Below are 6,552 nucleotides of genomic sequence, written 5' to 3'. Positions count from 1 at the left end.
TCTGACTCCCACTAATCGGACATCACTTATTGGTTCTGATCGGACAATCTTTGGTGGTTGCCACCGGGTATTAATTAGCCCTAAGAGCTTAACAATTCTTTACAGTGTCTTTAAGGTAATTACAGTTTGACACGTTGGATCAAACAGTTTGTCTGTAATCTCAGGTATTTCCTACATTAGATCAACAAGCTTTAAGATGTTTGTTTTTACAGTGAATGAAGAGCTCTTTAAACACGGCGGTGGAAACTTGTGAACATCCGTCAGTCTGTGTGTTATTCCACAAACTTCTGCTTTGACCTGCAGACGAAACACACAATCCTGTCAGTAACGTAAGTTCCCTTACTTTGTCACTTCGAGTTACGTCGAATGATGACGAAATGGGGTTCGCTTAGAAGCCTATCCTCTTCGAACAGTAATAAAACGAGCCAATGGCAAGCAAATGCCAGGGGTCTGCTGAATTTGCATAGCGTAACTCCGCCCCACCATGTGGGTATAAAGGAAGTGAGCTGGCAACATGCAGATATGTTTTCGCTTCGGAGCCAAGAGCATTCTTCACTCCACAAGCCATTCTGAGATCATCTCTCTTCACTCTTCGAGACGAGCTACTCTTCAGGTGTTGGTGTGACGGCGAATTCCAGCGAGCTTCATATTGCCTGCCGATCTGCGCAGTGGTCTGCCAGTCGTGTGTCTCTCCCTGGGCGCTTCAACACTGCTGTTTGAGTTTTATCTCTCTAAGAGAGCTGCACGCGGCGCGTCTTTTTAAAGACGGTTCGCCCGTGTATTTCTGAGTGCAATACACAGATTAAATCAGCTGATGGGCACGGACGCTGTCTGATGTGTTTGGGCAAACGCGCAGACAGCATTCGTGGATGCGTCATGTTCTCATTGCGGGAACATGACCATCGCAATGTAACGATCGAGACTCGATGATCTCCTCGAGAGAGAGTCCCCTCATCCACACCCCGATCTATTCTCTCCGCAAGAGGGAATACTTCGGCTGGTGGCCAGGGTGATCAGAGGCTGCTGTGTGGAACCAACCCGACGATCTATCCTCGGCCCACACACCCCTCTTCACATTGCAACCCGTGTGGTATCCGGATGAGATAGCTGATCAGTCCCGGCCAGAGGTCGCAGGCGGGCCCAGCATTTCATTCGGTGCCGGCAGATGAAATCTTGTCTATCATCGCATCACAAGGTGGGCGTGAGTACGCTGGAGAAGACTCGGCTGTGCTGCCTCCTACGGGTGTGCCAGCGTTGCCTGAGTCTGAACCAGAACTCTGCCATGCTTTCCCGGGCAGTCGCGAGCATCGGCCATGTCCCGAGCGCTTAAGGCTGATGATCGTTTTTTGGGGACGCACCGGCACACGTCGGCCCGCCCCCAATTCCTTTCTTCCTGGACGTGCATGAAGAGGTCATGAGACTACTCAGGCCTCTTCCGCCTTCTCTGCCCTCGATGAGGTCGCGGCCAGTGGGTACACTGGGGTTCCCCCCTGTGGAGTGTTCTGTGGCAACTCAACTGTGTCCCCACAGCGCCTCCACTGGTGTGGCGACCCTAAGCACCCACCCACCCCAAAGCCTGTAGGTTTTTAGTCTACTCCGGTGGCAGAGCTGCGGGGCTGGCTGCCGCCTCACTGCATGCTATGCCCATCCTTCAGGTCTACCAGGCCATGGGTGCTCATTGCTAATGCACGAGGGTGAGGCTGGTCCAGGGTTCTTGAAAGAGCTGCGTGCCACCACCGACCTCTCTCCTAAGGGCGACGAAGGTGACCACACGCTCCCTGGGTCAGGTGATGTCCACATATGTGGTCCAGAAAAAAAAAATAGCTTAGTCTGGTTGATATGTGCGAGGCTGAGCAAACCCGCTTCCTCAACTCCCCATATCCCAGACTGGCCCAGGACTGTGCCCACAGTTCTCGGCTGCCCAGAAGCAGACTGAGGCTCTGACCCCGTGGCCAGCTGCTCAGCCGCCGGCTCATCCGCCGGCTCAGCCGCCTCAGTCTGCTTGCCGCCGAGGGAGTCCTCCTGCGACACTCCCCGCCGGCCCTAGCAGCAGCCTTCACCCAGGCCGTGCCGTGGAGGTAGTCGCAGGAAGGCGCCCCAGCCCGTACCAGCCCCGCAGCGATGCGGCGCTCGAGTTACGGGCAGCTCAGAGATGGGTTGCAGTTCTTTCTAGGAGTTGGTTGCAGGGCCACTCCTTCCCCCGGTGGAGGGCCAGGGGAGAACCTCTTCTTCCAAAGAACTGTCAGTCCCATCTCTGAGCACACAGAGTTCTCGGACGACAGTGCGCGCCACCCTCAGGTCCCGCCACTTTCGCCCTCCTCTGTTACAGAGTTATCGGATGACAGAGCGTGCCGCTCACGGGCCTCGCCACTCTCGTCCCCCTCTGTCGCCAGACCCCTGGCAGAGCAGGCCCCTGTGGAACGCTGGTCCTTCCCTGGCCTCCTCTGTCAGGATGCGGCTAATGACCGTGCCCCCATAACCGGGCAGCTATACCACCCACGTACGGCCGGTCATTCCACTTCGCTGCACCACCGAGGGTATGTCTGTGGTTCACGTGACCCTGCTAGCACAGTCCTTGGTAGCCTGGCTAGAGCTTCCAACCTGTCCCGCTGGGTCGCAAGAACCATCAGGCTCGGCTTCGCGATTCAGTTTGCGCGGTCTCCTCCCCGCTTCAGGGGAGTCCGCTTCACTATGGTCGGTGGCAATGCCCCTGTCATGAGAGCGGAGGTCGCCACCCTACTGGCGAAGGGTGCGATCGAGACTTCTACAGCCCCTACTTCATTGTACCCAAGAAAACCGGTGGGTTACAGCCAATCCTGGACCTGCGCGTCTTGAACCGTTCCCTTCACAGGCTTCCGTTCAAGATGCTCACGGCCAAACGCATTTTCGAATGTGTGCAGCCACCGGATTGGTTTGCAGCGATCAACCTGAAAGACACCTACTTCCATATCTCCATTATTTCTCGACACAGACCGTTCTTATGGTTTGCTTTCGTGGGGCGGGCATACCAGTACGCGGTTCTCCCATTCGGGCGAGCCCTGTCTCCTCGCGTCTTCACGAAGGTCGTCGAGGCAGCCCTTGTGCTACTACGGCAACACGGGGTTCGCATCCTGAACTATCTCGACGACTGGCTAATCCTAGCTCACTCTCGACCAGGTTTGCGAACACTGCCGGCACCTAGCTCGTCTGGGCCTTCAGGTCAACTTGGAGAAGAGCAAACTTTGCCCCATGCAGAGGATCTCTTTTCTCGGTATGGAAATCGACTCGGTCGCCATGTGCGCACAGCTTACGAGCGAGCGCGCGCAGTCACTGCTGACTTGCCTGAGACAATTCAAGGGCAAGAGTGCGGTTCCACTGAAACTTTTTCAGAGGCTCCAGGGGCATATGGCATCCGCAGCCGCAGCAACGCCGCTCGGATTGCTTCATATGAGACCGCTTCAGCACTGGCTTCACGATCGAGTCCCGAGGTGGGCATGGCAACAAGGCACGCTCCGAGTACCAGTTACTCCGACCTGCCGTCAGACCTTCACCCCGTGGATGAACCTCCGCTTTCTACGGGCCGGAGTGCCCTTAGAACGAGTTTCCAGGCATGTTGTTGTCTCAACGGATGCCTCCTCCACGGGCTGGGGCGCCATGTGCAATGGACATGCTGCCGCGGGCTCCTGGACAGGACCCCACCGCCTATGGCATGTCAATTGCCTCGAGTTGCTGGCAGTACGTCTCGCTCTGCACCGCTTCCATGCGCTGCTCAAGAACCAACACGTACTAGTCCGATCAGTCAATACCGGGACAGTAGCACACATCAACCGAAAAGGTGGTCTACGCTTCTGCCATATGTCGCAACTCGCCCGCCACCTCCTCCTATGGAGTCAGAAGCATCTGAGGTCGCTTCAAGCCATATTATCCCGGGAGACCTGAACTGTGCAGCCGACGAGCTTTCACGGCTTCAGCCTGTTCCTGGAGAATGGAGACTCCATCCCCAGTCGGTTCAGCTGATTTGGGATCAGTTCGGTATGTTCGCAAGTATGCGTTTCCCCCAGTGAGCCTTCTTACACAAACCCTGAGCAAGATCAGGGAGGACGAGGAGCAGGTCATATTGGTTGCGCCGCACTGGCCCACCCGGACTTGTACTCCTCGCGACAGCACCTCCCTGGCCAATTCCTCCGAGGAAGGACCTCCTTTCTCAGGGACGGGGCACCCTATGGCACCCTCGTCCTGATCTTTGGAACATCCACGTGTGGCTCCTGGACGGGACGAGGTAGGTTTGAGTACCCTACCACTAGCGGTGGTGGCTACCATCACTTCTGCTAGAGCATCGTCCACTAGACATGCCTACGCGTTGAAGTGGAACCTCTTCATCTCTTGGTGCTCTTCTCACTCAGAAGACCCCAGATCATGCCCGATCAGTGTCGTGCTTTCCTTCCTGCAAGATGGATTGGAGCGAAGACTGTCTCCCTCCACCCTGAAAGTGTATGTTGCCGCTATCGCTGCTCATTACGACGCAGTTGAAGGTAAGTCCATGGGAAAGCACGACCTAGTCATCAGGTTCCTGAGAGGAGCGAGGAGACCAAATCCTCCTCGCCCTCCTCTTGTTCCCTCTTGGGACCTCTCAGTGGTTTTAACTGTCATGCAGAGTGTTCCCTTTGAGCCTCTGCAATCAGTGGAGCTTAAGTTCCTGTCAATGAAGACAGCGCTCCTGGTTGCATTGGCCTCTATCAAGAGGGTAGGGGACCTGCACACATTTTCTGTAGACGAAGCGTGCCTGGAATTCGGGCTGGCCTATTCTCACTTGATCCTGAGACCCCGGCCTGGATATGTGCCCAAGGTTCCCACCACTCCGTTCCGGGACCAGGTGGTGAACCTGCAAGCGCTGCCACTGGAGGAGGCAGACCCAGCCTTGGCACTACTCTGTCCAGTACTCTCCATGCTTTCGTAGACAGAACACAGTGTTTCAGGACCTCAGACCAGCTCTTTGTCTGTTATGGTGGGAAGCTGAAGGGAAAGGCTCTCTCCAAGCAAAGGTTGTCTCACTAGATAGTGGACGCCATTGCTTTGGCTTACAACAGCAGCAAGGTCGACCGTGCCCCCTTGGTGTGATGGCCCACTCCACCCGGAGTGTGGCCTCCTCTTGGGCTCTAGGGCATGGCGCCTCGCTAACAGACATCTGCAGAGCTGCAGGCTGGGCGACACCCAACACATTCACCAGATTCTATAATCTCAGAGTGGAGCCAGTGTCCTCCCGTGTACTCGCTTCAACCAGCCGGTGCTAGGACCCGCTCAGGTGTCTTCGCTTGCTCGCCATTCCACTCCACGGACTGGATTCGTGCGATATTTTCCTCAGGTGAGCCTGATAAGCCCTGAGTTCCTCGAACGCTTACGTCAACGCCAGAGTTATGACTCCGGCAGCTTTCGCGTTGGCTAGGTGCCGCCATGTGCATGGTTCCCCCTCAGGGTGACCCCCACATGTGTATTTCCACTATAAGCCTCTCTGAGCATGTGTCTTTCCCTTGGCAAGCCACTCTGCCAGCCCTGGGGTTGAAATATTCCACCCTGCGGCTGGACACCCCAGTGTTCTCTGTATACACCCACTCTGGGTCATATGTGTATTCTGTAGTCCATCCCCCCCCCCCCCCCCCCTTTGGGCGGGCACTGATTGCATATTTCCACTGAGATATGCTTCCCAGTGTACCTTGGTATTCCTGTGTTAAGTAGGAGTCCTTTGTCCGTGCTAGTCTCACGACAGGGAGCTCAGACTTACGCAGGGCACTGGAAGACAGCCGAGGTGGCGTGATTGGACTGGGAACCACATTTCGTCGTCATTCGAGGTGACAACGAAAGGGAACGTCTCGGTTACGGATGTAACCCTCGTTCCCTACAATACGTCTCCCTGCCACTTCCGCTGTACCGCTGGAACAGCCTGAGTTCAGTCTTGGCTCCTTCAGCGAAGAAACATATCTGCATGTTGCCGGCGCACTTCCTTTATAGTTAAATAGTTATGCAATGCAAATTCAGCAGACCCATGGTATTTGCTTCCCATTGGCTCGTTTTATTACTGTTCGAAGAGGATAGGCTTCTAAGCGAACCCCATTTCGTTGTCATTCGACATCCGTAACCGAGACGTTCTTCAAAATACTCCTAGTTTAATAAACCAATGTCCACTCGTAGCTGTGCTGGACTGAGTATTCAGAACAACAGCATTCTTGCTTCTGTGATATTGTTCAAATGGAGGATTTACAAACTTTAATCTTACATTTCACGCATTTCAAGCTTTCTAACATTACACACATCTCCTCTAAAGAACACGTCAAGCAAACTGAGGAAACTTTATTTCAACAATCACACAGAAAACAAGTTATGTCTATATTTTTCCCTCATGTTTTTAATAAAGAAAATAATATTTTTACAATAGTAAATGAATGCATGTTTTTTTTTAACTAATAACTGGTTTGTTATTTAGTGCCTGTCAAGATTTCATGAAACAATGGGACAAAATGTCAGCAGCAACGGGTCAAGTGGAGTAATTTATGACTATGAAGGTTTCGATGAGGCGGT

This window comes from Phoxinus phoxinus (genome assembly GCF_949152265.1).
Source record: "Phoxinus phoxinus genome assembly, chromosome: 5".
Lineage (NCBI taxonomy): Eukaryota > Metazoa > Chordata > Actinopteri > Cypriniformes > Leuciscidae > Phoxinus > Phoxinus phoxinus.
Note: the sequence above shows the minus strand (reverse complement) of the source record.